General features: G+C 57.3%; 2 protein-coding genes across 3 annotated transcripts in view; one reads left to right on the top strand and one right to left on the bottom strand.

Annotated features, from left to right (window-relative positions):
- The window catches only part of FAH (fumarylacetoacetate hydrolase), a 68,516-nt gene extending 65,709 nt beyond the window's left edge, over window positions 1–2,807 (top strand). For both annotated transcript variants that reach the window (XR_008956053.1, XR_008956061.1), the window contains exon 21: window positions 1,101–2,807. The gene's annotated coding sequence lies outside the window, so the exon portion shown is untranslated. The remainder of the gene's footprint in view (window positions 1–1,100) is intronic.
- CTXND1 (cortexin domain containing 1) overlaps window positions 1–15,117 on the bottom strand; it is a 43,697-nt gene extending 28,580 nt beyond the window's left edge. Inside the window, 1 exon segment of the mRNA XM_057303627.1 lies at window positions 15,045–15,117. The gene's annotated coding sequence lies outside the window, so the exon portion shown is untranslated.
- Between the last annotated feature and the right edge of the window lie 441 nt (window positions 15,118–15,558).

The following is a 15,558-nucleotide window of genomic DNA, read 5'->3' as shown; positions in this document are numbered from 1 at the left end:
CACGTCATCTGGGGGGGTTTAGGCCTCGTGTGCAGGGCACCGTGCAGAAAACAAGGAACCCCCAGCCTTGTCACCTCAGTGCATCGACAGACTTCCTGAGGGAGGGACTGATTCTGGAAACTTGTCATTTGGGAGGCTGCTTCTCCGAGATCAGGGACAATACATCAATAAGCATTTTTGCAAACCAAGCAGTGAGTCGAATTAGTGGTGTGAGGAGGGTCAGGGGTGGATGAGAATTGGAGCCGGAGTAGGGTCAGGTGAGACAGGGCCGCCTGGCGTGCGTCGGTCCTCCCAGCTTCTCCGCAGGCCCTAGCGCTCTGCACCAGGCTCCGCATGTCTCCCACCATCCCCCTCTTTGTCCGGGGCCACGGCCAGACCTACCATCCCAAGTGACCACGTTAAGCACCAGCTGGCTACAGTGCCCTTCATCCCCACGATCAAGTCAGCCCTTCCGCCAGGCATTCAACACCGCCTTGCCTGGTCTACCCCAGCCTCCCTGCCTCCCCCGCTGTGTGAACCCCTACAGCCCAGCTGCGGCTCCCCATTGCCCCTCACACACCGGAGACCTTTGTTCACGTTAATCCTGCGCTTGCAGTGTCCACCCTGTTGACCAGCCAAAGTCTCCTGGGCCTGGCTCAACTGTCACTTCCTCCGGGAAGCCTTCCCAGACCTTCTGGGTCCTGCGTCAGAGGTGCACTTACCATCAAGCGAAAGGGGCTTCAGTTTCAGGGCCCCTCATTTGAGTGGGTTCCTGCCAAGACCGTAGGAAACAAGCGCTCTAGCACTATTTTATATGGTCGTATATTTTAGCACACTTTGAGCAAGTGAGCCACATTACCAGCAATCGATGCAGACCAGCCCGCTCTCTAGCCCACCTCCCACCTCTGGGCTCACCCCCCTCCAGTCGGGAGGCCGTGGAGAGCCGGCACCATTCCAGGGATCAGGCCAAGGCAAAGTCCAGTCAGAAGTACATTCAGTTTGGATTTGGGGGGATAGTTACGTGGCCCACAGTGACTTCTGTATAAAGACGCTCTGCATAGCTCGTTATTTGTTAGTTTTATTTGAATTCCGGTTAACACACAGGGTTCTATTACTTTCAGGTGCACACTGTCGTGAAGGTTTCACCGGCTACCAGGTCGTAGGAGAAATCCAGAACACAGTTTGTCTGACTTGTCAGCTACTGATCTTAAGAATATATTCTACTGGGAGGCCCGGGGGCTCAGTCGGTTAGGCATCTGCCTTCGGTTCAGGTCATGATCCTGGGGTCCTGGGATTGAGCCCCACGTCCGGCTCCCTGCTCAGCAGGGAGTCTCCCTCTGCCTCTGCTCCCCTCCTTGTGCTCTCCCTCTCTCTCTCAAATAAGTAAAATCTTTTAAGAAAATATCTTTAAAAAAAAAGAATACACTCTCTTGGCCTCATATGCTTGGAGACTCACGGTCAGGCCTTTGATTCCCCATTAAAGACCGTCTAGTCTTTCAGCACTTGGCTCTGCGCCGGGAGCAGCTATGCCGCCCAGTCGCCTTCCCCCATGCAGGTCCTCCTCTCACCACCCCCCCTGCCCCGTCAGCCGGATCCTCTGTGTGCACCTGAACGGTGTCCTGATGGTCTGACATGATAAACTGACATCCACGGAGACAAGATGAAGCTCACAGGACACACGGCATCGCGGACGTGAAAGACACCTGGTTAATGAGGTCAGCCAACGCCTGTGAGGACTGCCAACGCCTTGGGGTCTTCGAGCTCGTAAATGAAAGAGCTCTGGCGAGACTGCCTCACGTAGGACCCGTTACATGATGTTACCGGTGATGAGCTGTGTAGCTGAAAGAAACATTTCTAAACTAAGCCAATAAAAACCAAAGTTTGGCCCAGGATGCAAGACCGACAACATTGCTCTTTTCTGTGGAGATGATTTTACCAAACTAGTTGAAATGTGAAGAGGAGGTCAAAACGCAGCCCAGATCGTCAGAGTAAAAATGTCATACGGGTGGGTCAGCAGTTAATTATGTAAAAAGTTAATTTTTTAATGGATTTTGTGAATCTTTCTCTCTTTTTAAAAAGATTTATTTATTCATTTTAGAAAGGGGGTGCAGAGGGAGAGGGAGAGAATCAGGCAGGGCCCTCACTGAGCACGGAGCCCAACATGGGGCTCGATATCAGAGCCCTGAGACCAGGACCTGAGCCAAAATCAAGAGTCGGACACTTAACCAACTGAGACACCCAGGTGCCCCCATCTTTCTTTTTTAAGTAAAAAATGCTTACATGTTTTTTCACTTGTAATTTGCTGTGATTTACCTTTTCATTCTAAATAAGGTTAACTTTTGTAGTCATTTTGTTTTCATGATTTTGTATTGCTGTGTTAAGGGGGGCTCCCCACGCCACACACACTTTCGGGCTCTAAAGCTGGGGTCCACCCTGTCCTTCACCCCCAGAGGGGACCAAGTTCTCCCTCTCTAGACCTTCCTCCTGTTGTGCCTGTTCTGCCAGGCAACCCACTCGGGGACGCAGCTTGGATCCCATCATAGGCTGCCCCACGAGCCTCCAGGGGTTGGACCGAGCCCCCCCGTCAGCCGAAGGAGCCGAAGGTCGTGCTGCCTGCCAACAACAGCCTCCGGCCCCCAGCGCAAGAAGCTCCCAGCAATGGAATCAGCTCCTAATCGCTGTGTGCCAGGAAGAGTCTCCCACGAAGACTCCCTTCTGGAAGTCCTGAGAACTTTCCAGACATCTGTTAAGGGGAGCAGGATTTTAGAAGCTCATTTGTTTCCCTGATTCATTGAATGGAGTTCTTTAAAATGCATCTGTTTATTGGAGACACTTTGTACAAGATATAAAAATCAGTGGCAAATGTCACATTTTAGTGAAAGTAAATCCGATGTATAAAAGCGCAAGCAGCCGTTAACAAGGGACATGTTTTCTCTGAAGCAGGCAGCATCACGATCCTAAATCAAGACACCAGGACATCCTGGGAGGTAGCGAAGTCCCCAGGGGAAAGCTGGCTTCCTTTGCCTTTTTGTCCTGCTCTGTGCCAGGCCCTGAGGGCATCCTGCTGGGGAGACAGGCGCCACAGGACGAAAAGTACCCAGAGACGGCAAATGCCAGCTGCTGTGCCCAGAACCCTTAAGCTGGCATCGCGCCACCCAGCGTGTGCCCACTGCGCCCTCGCCAAGGCCTTGGGACGGAAGTCACGGCACAGAGCAACCGAGGCGAGGACCCAGCCAACAGTCGCGGAGACTGCAGGGGGCACTGACCGCTCATCTCTGGGCAGCACGGCCCCTGGGCCAGGCGGCTCCCCCACCCACTCCCCAGGTGCTTGGGTCAGGAGGGGCCCCCAGGGAGGGCTTCTGAGAAGGCTTCCCACCCAAAGTGCCCCCACTGTGGGGCAGGAGTGGGTCTGGGGTGGGGGCGGGGGTTAGCAGGAAAGGCATTCCTGTTTTCAGAGCAGATTTCCTAAGGCCCTGGTTTCTCCAGGCAGAAGGGTCACCTCAGTGCATTGACAGACTTCACGCCCGCTAAAGCCCCGCGGCTGTGCCCCCCTCCCTCCCTCCTCTCCCCATCTTCCCCTCCCTACCTTCCCTCCCCTCCCTTCCCACCTTCCTCTCTCCTCCCTACCTCTTCTCCCCTCCCCTCCTCTCCCTCCTCCTTCTCTTCCTTCCCCGCCTCCTGTTGCTCTTCTCCCCTCTCCTTCCTACCTCCTGCTTCTCCTTTCCTCACATATTATGCTCCTATCACCCTGTTTCTCAAAGACAGTGTGGGTTTTTCCCACTTCCACACCTTTGTTCACACAGACCCCTCTGCCTGGAGAGCCACTCCCCTTCACCTGAAATCCTTCAGGTCAACTTCAAACATCACCCTCCCTGATCTGAAGACCCCCTTTTGGGTTGTGACCCTTGGCATCAAGTGTGTGCTGTGCTCACACAGGGAAAGTCTCTGGCAGCTGGGAGCCCATGTCCTCCTCCTCCTCCCCCCTTTGAGGGCGGGTACCCCCCCCCATTTGCTGCCGCTTCTCTGCCTGCAGACACTGGGTGCTCTGTGGACGCGCACAGCGAGGACAGCCGTCCGTGCTGGCGCATGGTCTGGGGGCAGCTGAGACACAGCGGGCACCGCCCCCCCCCCCGCCGCGGGTCCTTGGCACCAGCCCGTCCGTCCACCCGCAGCAAGAGCAAAGCCAAGGCTGATGATCAGGATGGTTGGAGTCCAGTGCCCGGCCCTCTCCCTGGAAGCCGGCTCTTCCCCACTGCTGGTGAAGAACCCAGGCAGGAAGACGGTCCTAACACCTTTCTCCTGCGCGGCTTCATGGTCTGACGCTTTCACGGCCATGTCCGGGTTCTCATTCCTGTGAGCGCCCCAGTGGGGTTCTGCTGTTTTATAGACGAGATACAGGAAGGAGGCTCAGGGAGGCCTCATCTAGCCCACTGCACATCACCCAGGGTGAGAGGGCTCGGGGCCCCCCGAAGAGAGGCAGACAGAGTGCTCTGACTGCATCGTGGTCATTCGGGGCCCGTCCCCTCTGCGGAGAGGCAGGAGGCAGGGAGCCGCCCCAAGGTGAGCTCCCACCCCGCAGACCTCCTGCACTCCCGCCTTCGGGCTTGGATTTGGTGGCACATGGGGCACCTCTGAAGCCTGAGCAACTCTCCTGGCCCACAGAGGGCTCCCGGGAGCCTGGGGAAGAAGGCAGAGCAGGGTGCCCACAGCCTGGGGCGGGAAGGGGAGGCCAGATGCGGCCCCTCCGGTTACTGGTCACCAGAACAGCCGGAACTGTCTGTTGTCTCAGGGGACCTCCTATGCCGCCAGACCATGATGCCGCCCAGAGTCTCCTCCGAAGGTCGTAAGGCGGCGGCCCTCCGGTGGGTCTGGGCAGGGGCGCTCTGTTTGGCCTACAGAGCTCGGCTTTCAGTTTAATTTTGGTTTAATTTTTAAAACTTGGCCATTGGCAGATGTTACGTACAGTTCAGCATTTCTGCTCGTGCAAGGCTGTCGGAGCCGGGAGCACGGTGCCCCCCTCTCTGCCTGGCAGGTGCCCCCATGGACGGCTCGTGGGTGTCCCCCCCCACCTCACCACCCACTGCGTCACCCGCCTGCCTCCATACACAGCTGATCGTGCCATCACAGGCACGTATCCCTGAGCTACACGGGGAGGTCAAGAGCCTTGGACCCACTGATCCGCAGCCACATGAACCACGCTTCCATCTGCCAACCCTCCATTTCCCTCAGCTACCTCCCCCTTGGGAAGGGCGCCGTGCCGAGTACACCTGCCTGTTTCCCTCGCCCCACGCCCGAACGGCTATGGATCCCCACGGCCGTTGAGGCCGGGCCCCGGGAGCCCCGAGGGAGGCCTCTGCGGCCTGGTTGTTGGGAGCTGTGGTGAGCAGTCCCAGCCTGCTGGATGCAAAATCAGACTCGTCCAAGGGATGGTACCAAGACTCGTGACCAGCCGGGCAATGCCCCATGCCCACTGTCACCTTGGCAGGAGGGCTGGAGGTGGGCGGCACGCTGCCCTGGCAGAGTCCCTAGGATGCGGGCCAGCGGCTGCAGGAAAAGCCCCAGACCAAAGGCCAGAGCTGTTCTCTCGGGCAAGGCGTGTAGTGATGGACTGCGAGGATCCAGGCTATTTGGCATTCTCCTCCTCCTCCTTTCCCGCAAAATTCCAGATGCCAACGCGGCTCTCTCCTTGCCCCCCACATGTAGGTAGTGCCTCCCTACTGAGCTCCAGGAAGATGTGGTCCGGGGGGAGCGTCTCTGACAAGTGGACGGAGCACTGGGTCTGCAGGCCCGTGATGCTCTGTGCCGTCTGGAGAGCAGGAAGGAGCGGGGTTCTGGGGGCGTCCGCCACCGTGCACCGGGCCCCGCCATCCCTCCCCTCAGCGCTCCAGGTGCCTCTGCGCAGAGCCTGACCTGTGGTCCCTGGCTGGTGTCCCGTCCTTGTCACCGAGGGTGCGGAAGACGAGAGGGGCCATCCAGCCGCCAGTTATTAACTGCCCTTCCCTGTTTAGAGTCCTGGGAAGTGTCGGCTTGTTTTCTGCTGAACTGGAAACAATCTTCTCATACTCTGCTAACGCTTTCTTCCCTCTGAGCCCAGCAAGCAAATGAACAGATGTGGCCCGAGAATTTATGGGCAAAGGCCCGTGCTCAGGACAGTGGGGGAAATGCTGGTGAAGGGTGTGTCGAAACCACAGATGCTCCAATCACCCTTTAATTATTCCTGATCAATGCGACCATCAGGAGGGGCAGGCTGCGCAGGGTGGGCCTCGGGGGCTGGGCGGGCAGATGCCGCCTCTCAGCTGAGACGCGGGCCGGGCACAGCCAGACCCCTCCCTCCCCGGGACACGTGCAGCATAGAGAGAGGCTCTGTTGCAGGAATAGTATCGCATCGCCCGTGGTGAAGATGGGGCAGGCTCTCTTCCGAGTCAGTGCAGAAGGGCTCGCTGCCGAGTGAGATCGGTGGACGGGAGGCTTTGCACAGTTCTGGCCCTCAGACAGACCGAATCACATCGCCCTCTGTCGCCAGGTCGGAGTGACTCCAGAGATGGGAACTGCGCTCCTAACAGGTGCCCTCATGCTGCTGCTGCTGCTGGTCCGGGAGCCCTGTGGACCCTACACCAGCAGGTGCACACCCCCCTGTGTGTTCTAGCAGCCTCCATGGACAAGGAGGGAGGGTCAGGGTGGAGAGCAGGGTCCAGAATCCCAGCCCAAATCCTGTTTCCTAGCAGGGCAGCTTGGGCGGTTTATTTAACCTGTGGCTCAGTTTCCCCATGGGCAGGACAGGGGTGATGATGAGCGCACCAGCCTCCCAGAGTTGGCGTGAGGGCTAGAGGCTGCCGTGGCGGAGAGCACAGAGATGCTCACGCACTCCAGCCGGGCTGCAGGGGAACCGGCTCCAAGCTCGGGTACACCGTGCTCGCTGACCTAAGTCCGCTGGTCTGCAGCAGAACTCCCCTGCTCTCCTGGGGATCTGCACACACTGGCCTTGAGAGTGAAGGACCAGACTTTCCGGGAGACAAGGCCTGACCACGTGCGAAAACAGCAGGCTCAGATGCCAGCAAGTCCACTCAGGGTCACATCCATACAGGACGAACGGCCTGGACACCTGCTTCTCCTGCACTCGCCCCCTCCCTCTTTCCTTGCCGTCCCCTTTAAAGCCCTCTGGCTCTGCCTGGACGCAAAAACCGTCTCTGAGCCATTAGTCCACCATCTTCCCCTGTGGCTGGCTTCCCGAATAAAGGAAGCTTTATCACTCGTCTCTCAAATACTAATTTTCAAGGGCCGAGCAGCCGAACCTGAGTTCAGAACCGGGGCTTGGGGGGCAAGTTGAAGGCCCAGCATCAACTGCTGTGAGTCTGTCCCTTTGTGGGGAGGACCCTTGCCAAGCACCTGTGGGTCGGGCCCTTGGGCACCAAGGCCCTTTGAGGCTCTGACCCAGCCCGCCTCCTGCTGCCTGTGGGATCTTGTGTTCCTCTCCAGCCTGAGCAGGCTGCTGTGATTTATTCAAAAACCACCATCACTGCTTCTGAACCTGGAGGGTGACAGGGCTCAGCCGGGTGCCTCTCACTGGGGGCTTTGTCCCAGGGACGTGGAGGCTCAGGGGTGGCAGGGAGGGTCCCTACAGAGACCAGGCAGAAGTGTCACTTCCAGCCTCATGTTATTCGTCGAGGGGCCCACAGCCCCTAGGCAGGCTCAGGCGGAGGGGCCGTGGCGACCACCTGTGTGGGGCGAGGGTTGAGGAGCCTGTAGGCGTGTTTAAAGCCACCCCGAGGCTCCTCTGTGCCTTCTTCCCGATTCCCTTCTGCCACCTGCTCTACCTGAAATGCCACCTGCCAGCCCCCACCGCGTCAGCCCTGCCCGCTGTCTGCTCCCTGCCCCAGGCCACCGCCGAGCCTCCTGTGCCCGCGACCACGGTTCACGGGGTTTCAACCTCACAGAGCCCACTGAGGCGGACGGGCAGCAGACGGCAACACCAGAAAAGGTACGCGCGGGGGGAGAAACTGCAGGAAGCACGAAAAGGCTCGTCGAGTGCTTAGCTTTGTTGGTGGGTGATAGTCCCTTCTGCTACATTTTTCAGTATTTCCCAAAACTTCTACAAAGTCCATCTATAACTTGAATCAACAGAAAAATATTTTGCTGGGAAGAGGACACTTTAAAAATAGATGGCAGACGTTTCTTGCCCTGAATCCAAAGCCCTCGGCTATTAAGCTATTCAAATCTTTGTCCTCCAGAGAAGCAAACTGTCTCTAATTCCGAAGTCCACTCTACATAAAGGGGACAAAAATACCACACGACAGATCAAAGGCAGACAGAAAGAGCCTTTCTGCTGCGCCGGCGGAAATTGGAGCAGTCCTGGGCTTCGGGGAGCCGGGCAGTACGTGCTAAAACATGCAGTCGCATCACGCGGAGCAACCGGTTTCTTTCCGTCCCCGGGCCTCGCGGTGGGTCCCTCTGTGGTTCTGCAGGGCCGGCTCGGACAGGACAGCGAGGCTTTGGCCACGGGCCGTGCTGGCGGCCACTGAGTCGTGACTCTTGCTGCAAATGGGAAGTGATGAACCGCCGTTGTCGTGGGAAGCCCGTCGGGGGAGTTAATGGGTGTCTGTCTGGAGCGGCGCGGAGAAAGGGGGCTCCGTCTCTGCCCAGACATCGCTGGCGGGGGACTTCCAGGGATGCGTCGTTTAAACCAGGCAAGTGTGCAAACTGCCCTCCTCTCTCCAGGCAGGGCCGGCGATTCTCTCCAGTTCAGGGTGCCTCGCCAAGTTGTGCCGAGCTTGTCGAAAAATGTGCATGGCCAGCTCTGTGCTGGGAAGCTCTGGGTCAGGGCTGCGAGGCTGGCTTCTGAGTGTGCGTTTTATCACGTGCTTCTGGGGCGTTCTTGCAGTGTGAGCTCTTCTCTAGCATCAGACCCAGACTCCACGCACGTGTCTCAGACCTGCTGCGTGACCGCACGGCGCTCGGTGGTTTTAGATATTCTCCATAAAATCTTCCCACAATGTCCGTTTGCCCGTGAGAACACGGAGCTTGGAGCAGTGGGGTTGGTTCTCGGTGGTCCCATGGCTGTAAGCACCGGAGTCAAGGTCTGGAACCAGAGGCCCTCGTGTTCCCCTGGGGTATTATCTCCAGGGTTCTGTAATCTGTGACTCCAGCCAGCCAAGGCATTGATTACTGGGTCACTGTCTCTACCGCCTTCCACCATCCAGCCCCATTCCACATGTGCAAAGATCTTTCCTTAAACTGTCCCACATCCCCCACCTCCTCTGCTTCTGAGATGCCTCCGAGAGGGGCGCCTTTTGTCTTCTGAGCAGCCAGAGGTTCTCTCCTTGGAGTCACAGGTGGGGGACACCTGCTCTGAAGGGGGGGTGACCATGGGGGGTGGGGGTGCCCTGGGAAGAGGAAACTCAATTCTCAACAGTGGTCTGGCCCTTGAGACTGTGCACATCCACTCTCCCCACACTAACGTAGACACCCAGCATCTAAGGAGTGTTCTCAGAAATCAGACACATTGCTGAACACAGACATTTTCAGGAGAGCCGGGTGTCACCGGGCTCGTATACTGACGCACGGTAATGTCTTGCTCCTCCGGTGAGCTGGCCTCTGGCAAGAGGCAGGATTGTCAGAGTTCAGTTTGCCAAAAGTGGCAACGTTTCTCTATTCTGCTACAACACCGAGGAGGAAGGTAGCAGCATTTTAGCCAAGGTGCAGGGAAGGGGGACACTCGCTGCGTCTGCCTCTGGGACCCAGGTCACACGCTGGGGGTTGAGTCCAGATGTCTATTTGGGGATAGAGATCAAGAGCCAGACACTTAACTGACGGAGGCACCCAGGTGTCCCCGGGGAAGGGTCTTTTAAAGAGGTGACCAGGGTAAAATGAAGTCAGATGGGTGGGCCCTAACCTCATACGACCAACTGGGGTCCTTATAAGAAGAGGAGATGAGGACACAGACATGCACAGAGCAGGGACCACGTGAGGACGAGGTTGGAGAGACCAGGAGAGGGGCCTCCAAAGAAGCCAGCCCAACAAGGGGCATCTGGGCTCTCAGTCGGTTAAGCGTTTGCCTTCGGCTCAGGTCATGATCTCAGGGTCCTGGGAACGAGTCCCACATCAGGCTCTCTCAGAGTCTGCTTCTCCCACTCACGCTCCCTCTGTGCTCGCTCTCCCCCCCCCCAAAAACACGAAATCTTAAAAAAAAGAAAAGACAGGAAGAAAGGAAACCAGCCCTGCCGACACCTTGATCCTGGACTTGTAGCTTCCAGGACGGTCAGCAGGTACGTTCCTGTGTGTCAGCCCCCAGTCTGGGGTACGGCGCTCGGGCACCCGGGAAGCTGTAAGTAGGAGTTCCCCCTGGGGCGGCACAGGCAGCCCCCCGAGGCTCAGCTGCAGCATGGCGTCAGGATCCCTGCAAGCCCACCACACAGTCTGCCCTCTGTCTTGAGTTTGGGGGCCTGCGGGGCTGCACACCGACAGACCGTGTCAGTGTCCCCGTGGCTATCGGAGGGGCAGAGGGGAAAGGTGAGGGGGCCGTCACCGTCCTCCTCACTGTCTCATTGTCTACTGTCCCTACTCAAGGCCATTTCACGAGCCGGCTCCAGGCAACCGTTGAGAAGGCTTCCGAGGCCCCGTTCCGGCTCTGCTGGAAAGCACGTCCTGACTGACGAGCAGAGCCTGCTCCGGGCAAGGCAAGGGGCGTGACAGACACGTGCCATAGATCTGCAGTCTCCTAGAACCCGGGGCGCTCCACCCGAGCCAAGGAGAAGTCGCGTAGCCGGGGGGGAGCTGGGTATGATTAAAGGCAGAGCAGTCCCGGGGCGCTTGTTGGCCACCAGTGCCAACCGCTGGACGGCAGACGGATGTCATCATGACCGCTACCTCTGGTCAGCTCACTGTGGCTGCCTGAGCATGAAGACCTACATCCCAGAAAGACATATGTCCATGGAAAGAACTGTAGTTCAGTCCCCACTGTCTGCCCCGGGCCTGGGTTGCAGGAGTGGCAGCATGACGCCCGGTCTTTCTAACCCTATTGCAATCTCCAGGCTGAACTCAGGGCCTCTGCCATCACACGAGCCCAAGGACATGGATGAAATGCCATTGTGGGTCTGTGAGCTCATGGGGCCAAGGGACAAGGAGATGGATCTTTTAGAAGAAGGACAGATGGCCAAGGGCTTGGCCTCCCTCCCTGGGGCATGAGTACACTGAGCGGGCAGCAGTGTGGCCCGGGGGTCAAGGGCACTGCCTCCCCGAGTGGTGCTGGGCTGGCTGGCTTCCTTCCTTCCCTTCTTCCCTCTCTCCCTCCCTTCTTTCCATTATTGGTTGGGGAAGGGCAGGGGGGGGGAATTTTAAGCAGGGTCCACACCCAGCACAGAGCCTGATGTGGGGCTCGATCTCACAACCCTGAGATCATGACCTGAGCAGAAATCAAGAGTTGGACGTTTAACCAACTAAGCCCCCTAGGCGCCCCTGGGCTGCCTTGCTTTATATCAAGCAAAGATAAACTATGGAGTAGAGCAAAACAATTTTTTAATTAAAAATTAAAGAATTTTTTAAAAATTTAAAACATAAAAATAGAGTGTAGCCCTATATACCAAACATGAAATCTGTGCCTTGAGAACCTTTACTGAGGCCTCAGGGGCACGTTCCTTTTGGGGTCATTAGTGGTTTTCGGCGGGGAAGTGGAAGGAGCTCTAGTCTATGGGAACATGCCGGGTCCATTCCTCCCTCCGTCTGCGCCTGTCCTTGCTACGGGGATGGTAAAAACTTGAAGGTCAAGGTGATAGGGTGGGCCCTGAGGAGAGGGCCGGAGAGGCACCGGTTCTGTTTTCAGACTGGACGGTAAGCGAGAGGCAGTAGCGGTCCTGGGTGGCGTCTGGGCAGGACGGGACTGCAGGGGTGAGGCTGAGCCACAGGGGAGCCCGTTCTTGGGCAAGCCCCTCTGTGCCACAGGGGCACCGCCGAAACGTGGGGCTCAGGGGGTAAGTGGCAGGCTGGGGATTCTGGGATTAGGAATCCCAACCTCATCTCTTCCCATCAAGGACAGTGTCCTTCTATGTTTCCCTTGAAATAAGTCCCCCGAGGGGTCTCTCCCTGGAAGGGCTTGAAACATCCTTGACCTTGGGGGCACAGCAAGGACCCCTCCAGAAATGTCCAGCCATTGGGGCACATGTTCAAGAGCATGCAGAGGAATCCCGACTGAGCTCGGACGTCCGCAGCGAAGCAGGGCAGACTGTGGAAGGGAAGGTTCGCGGGACCTCTTTTATAAAACACCTGCTATGTGCTGCATCCTCAACGATGATTCCCACAAGAACCCAGCAAAGCAGCCCATTGTGCGCTAAGTTTACAAACGGGAAGACTGAGTCTCAGAAGGAGTTAGAAGCTTCTATGCGCCAGGCAGCCATGATGGAGGCCAATTACAGAGGGACCTCGCGTGCGGCCTGTGTGCATTGGCTGATTCCATCTCATCCTCACAAAGTGCAACTGGTAATCACAGCTACGTGCAAATACACTTTCGTGTGTTGAGTGCGGACTCTCAATCAGGGATGTCCTCCTTCGAGCAGCCTCCGGGACGGGTGCAGCACAGATGAGAAGGACCCAGGCTTCACAACCAGATGAGCCCTGTGGGGAATACCAGCTCTTCTACACTGAACCGACCTTGGGTAAGTCGTTGCTTCTCTGCTCACAGGAAAACAAGGATAAGAATTGCCGCCCTGGGAATTAGCAGCATACAAACAGTGCTTAGCATACAGTAAGTGCTTCACAAGTGAAACTCACTTTCGGATACTGGTTCTCCTGGGTTTTACAAATGAGAGACAACGCTGGAGAGGCAACTCGCTTACAGTCACCTGACCAAGGCAGCGCCCGGAGCAAATGCTGACCTGTCGGCTGCAAGCTCAGGTCTCCTTCTGCCCTGTGAACACTGGAGAACAGACGTTCTCGGGGCTGATCCTGAGTCGTCAGGAAATGTCTGGATTCCCATGAGCCAGGTCTCTGATTGTAAGAAGCATGCCATGCACTTTAGGAATATTTTCTCCCAAAACCATTAAAATAGTTGAAAATGTTGTCCCTTCTAATGTTTCAATGTGAACCTCACTTATCTAAAGAATTCACTGACATGGACCCATTCCAGAGCCTTCGATGCCAAAATTCAGAGCCATTACGGTCTTCTTCCATACCAGAACTTATTAGAAGCGTTAGCCTCAGAGTCTTGGAACCCTGTCAATTTTATAAACACTGCTCTTTCTAGCGTGGCCGGACAGGAGAATTTAAGGACACTTTCCTTGATGCCACTTCATTTTCCACTTCCATCATGGAAACACTGTTGAATTTGAAAGATACTCTGCACAAACCACCTTAAGACAGCAGCTTCTGAGTCTGTGCTGTGATAGTGTAATCTGGTTGTGTAAATATTTGTTGGAGAAAGATTAACTAGCGAGCCAGTATATTCAGAACGGCCGCCTCTCTCATTAGCCCAGGAAGGAAATAAACCGGAAAGAGGATCCGTTCTCTACGTCACGACTTATGGGCAGTCACTGAACATCTAGACAAACTACTTTTTTCCCTACGCCAATTAAGGTTTGTACTATTGAAAAAGGTCTTTATTTCACCATAACCTTGATCAATGTAAATTTGTATTTTAAGTATCTAACAGCCAGAAGTTTGCTACAATTTTCCAAATTCATTTGACTTCAGAGACACATTATACTTCATGCATTTGTTGCTTGCATGTTGTTTATAAATAATAAATACAGCCGAAAAGTGATTGGCGAATTAATCGTTCAGGACAGGAGCATATTAACACCAAGATTACACTGAATAAATGAACAGCCTGCCCTCAATTTCTCTTTTGGATAAATGTGAAGTTAGCAGTTTCAGAGCAGTTTTCCAGAGATAAGCGTTTGCTCGCACGACTTCCCTCCTAGTGGGTCCTCAGAGCTGCTGTTACGCTGAGCCATCCCTGAACATGGAACCTTCACCCAACTCCAATTTGTAAGTCACATCTAAGGCCTTGGATGTTTGGCTTTGTGATGTCCTAAGCCCTTTCTGCAGGTGTGTGAGGACCACACGTCAGGTTAGTATGGTTCCTCTCAAGGGGAGCCTTCAGGAGACAGAAGGACGTGCAGGGAACTCGAACCCCCCAGCCTCTAGGCATAGACCCCCTAATTCACTGGACACAGATGTGACATGAAAGAGTAAGACTGCATCGGACTGCCAAGCCAGATACTCTGGTCCTCTGGCTGGCCTCCGGGGAGGCTCAGGGAGACCCTAGGATTGAGCTGATGCAGACCTGGATTAGAGCAGAACCGTCTCCAGCTAGCCCCACCTGGGACTTCTCTCTGGGGGGAGGCCACACTGTGACCTTACTGAAGATCTAATGAGAAGGTGCATCCCCTTGGTCCTTCCTGATGGTCCTTCCCTTCCAGAACTTTCCCTGTGGGCCATGGAGACTCTTACAGAATTCAGTTCCATAATACATTCCCCTAAATACCTCCCAGAGGCATTCTCCACACTGATACAGAGGAAAGATTCGAAAGATGGCGTTAGGCTTTTCGCTGTGGATCAGGACAAAATCCGACTGAGACTTGACATTTTAGAAACGCTGCCGCCAACAGAACTTTTCCCAGAAGTTACATCCATTGTGACCTTCATCAGCCACACGGAGAAATACCTGTCCCCTGGGACTGTCAGCCGCAAGCAGGGGCGGGATTTGGGGCACAGAACTTGACAAGAAGGAATTTCTAACTTGGATTCAGTTTCGCTCACACTCTCTCCCGCCCCCCACCCCGGGACAGAGGGCCCGGGGCCCCCGTGCGGAGGAAGGGGCGCTCGGTCCCGGGGCCGCGGCCGGGCACCGCGCGAGCTCCCGGCTCCCGAGCCCCGCGCCCCAGCCCCACCGGCGGCCGCGGCTCCCCCGACACCGCGCCCCGGGCCCGCCCTGCCCGCCGACCGCCGCGCGCCCCGGGCGCAGAGGCCGAGGGTCCCGGGTCCCGGCGGCGGCGGCGCGCGGCTGGACCCCAGCGGGGGACCCGCGCTCGCGCCCGGCGTGCTGGCTCCGGGGCCCGGGCTCCGGCGCTCCTTACCTGGCGAGGCCGTCCCGTGCGCTCGCGGGTCCCTGGGGCGCAGCCCAGGCCCGGCTCGGCGGGCGGCGGGCGGCGGGCGGCTGCGGCTGAGTCAGCGCCCCGGCGGAGCGGGCGAGCCCGGCCCGGCCGCCGACCGGGGCTGTGAGCGGAGTCGCGGCCGCCCCGGCATTTTAAAGGCGAGGCAGCTGGATGCCGTTCAAGCGGAAACGCAGGGCGAAACTTCACGCGCGGCCGGCGCGGGGAGGGGGCGATGGCGGGCGGGGGGGGTGATGCAGACAGGGGGCGGTGCAGGGAGGGGGCGCCGGGCGCGGGGACGGGGCGAGCGGGAGCGGGAGCGGGGAGGGGGCGTGCGGGCAGGGAGCGCGGGAAGGGGGCGTGCGGGGAGGAGGCGCGTGGGGAGGGGGCGCGAGGAGGGCGTGGCGGGCGGCGGGGAGGGGGCGCCAGGAGGGGGTGGAGGGCTCCTGGCGGGGGGGGGGGGGGGGGGGCGGGTCCCTGGCAGGTGCCCGCGGAGCCG

Source organism: Ursus arctos, unplaced genomic scaffold, assembly GCF_023065955.2.
Source record: "Ursus arctos isolate Adak ecotype North America unplaced genomic scaffold, UrsArc2.0 scaffold_28, whole genome shotgun sequence".
Classification (NCBI taxonomy): domain Eukaryota; kingdom Metazoa; phylum Chordata; class Mammalia; order Carnivora; family Ursidae; genus Ursus; species Ursus arctos.
The sequence above is the reverse complement of the archived record's forward strand: the minus strand, read 5'-3'. Positions and strand labels throughout refer to the sequence as shown.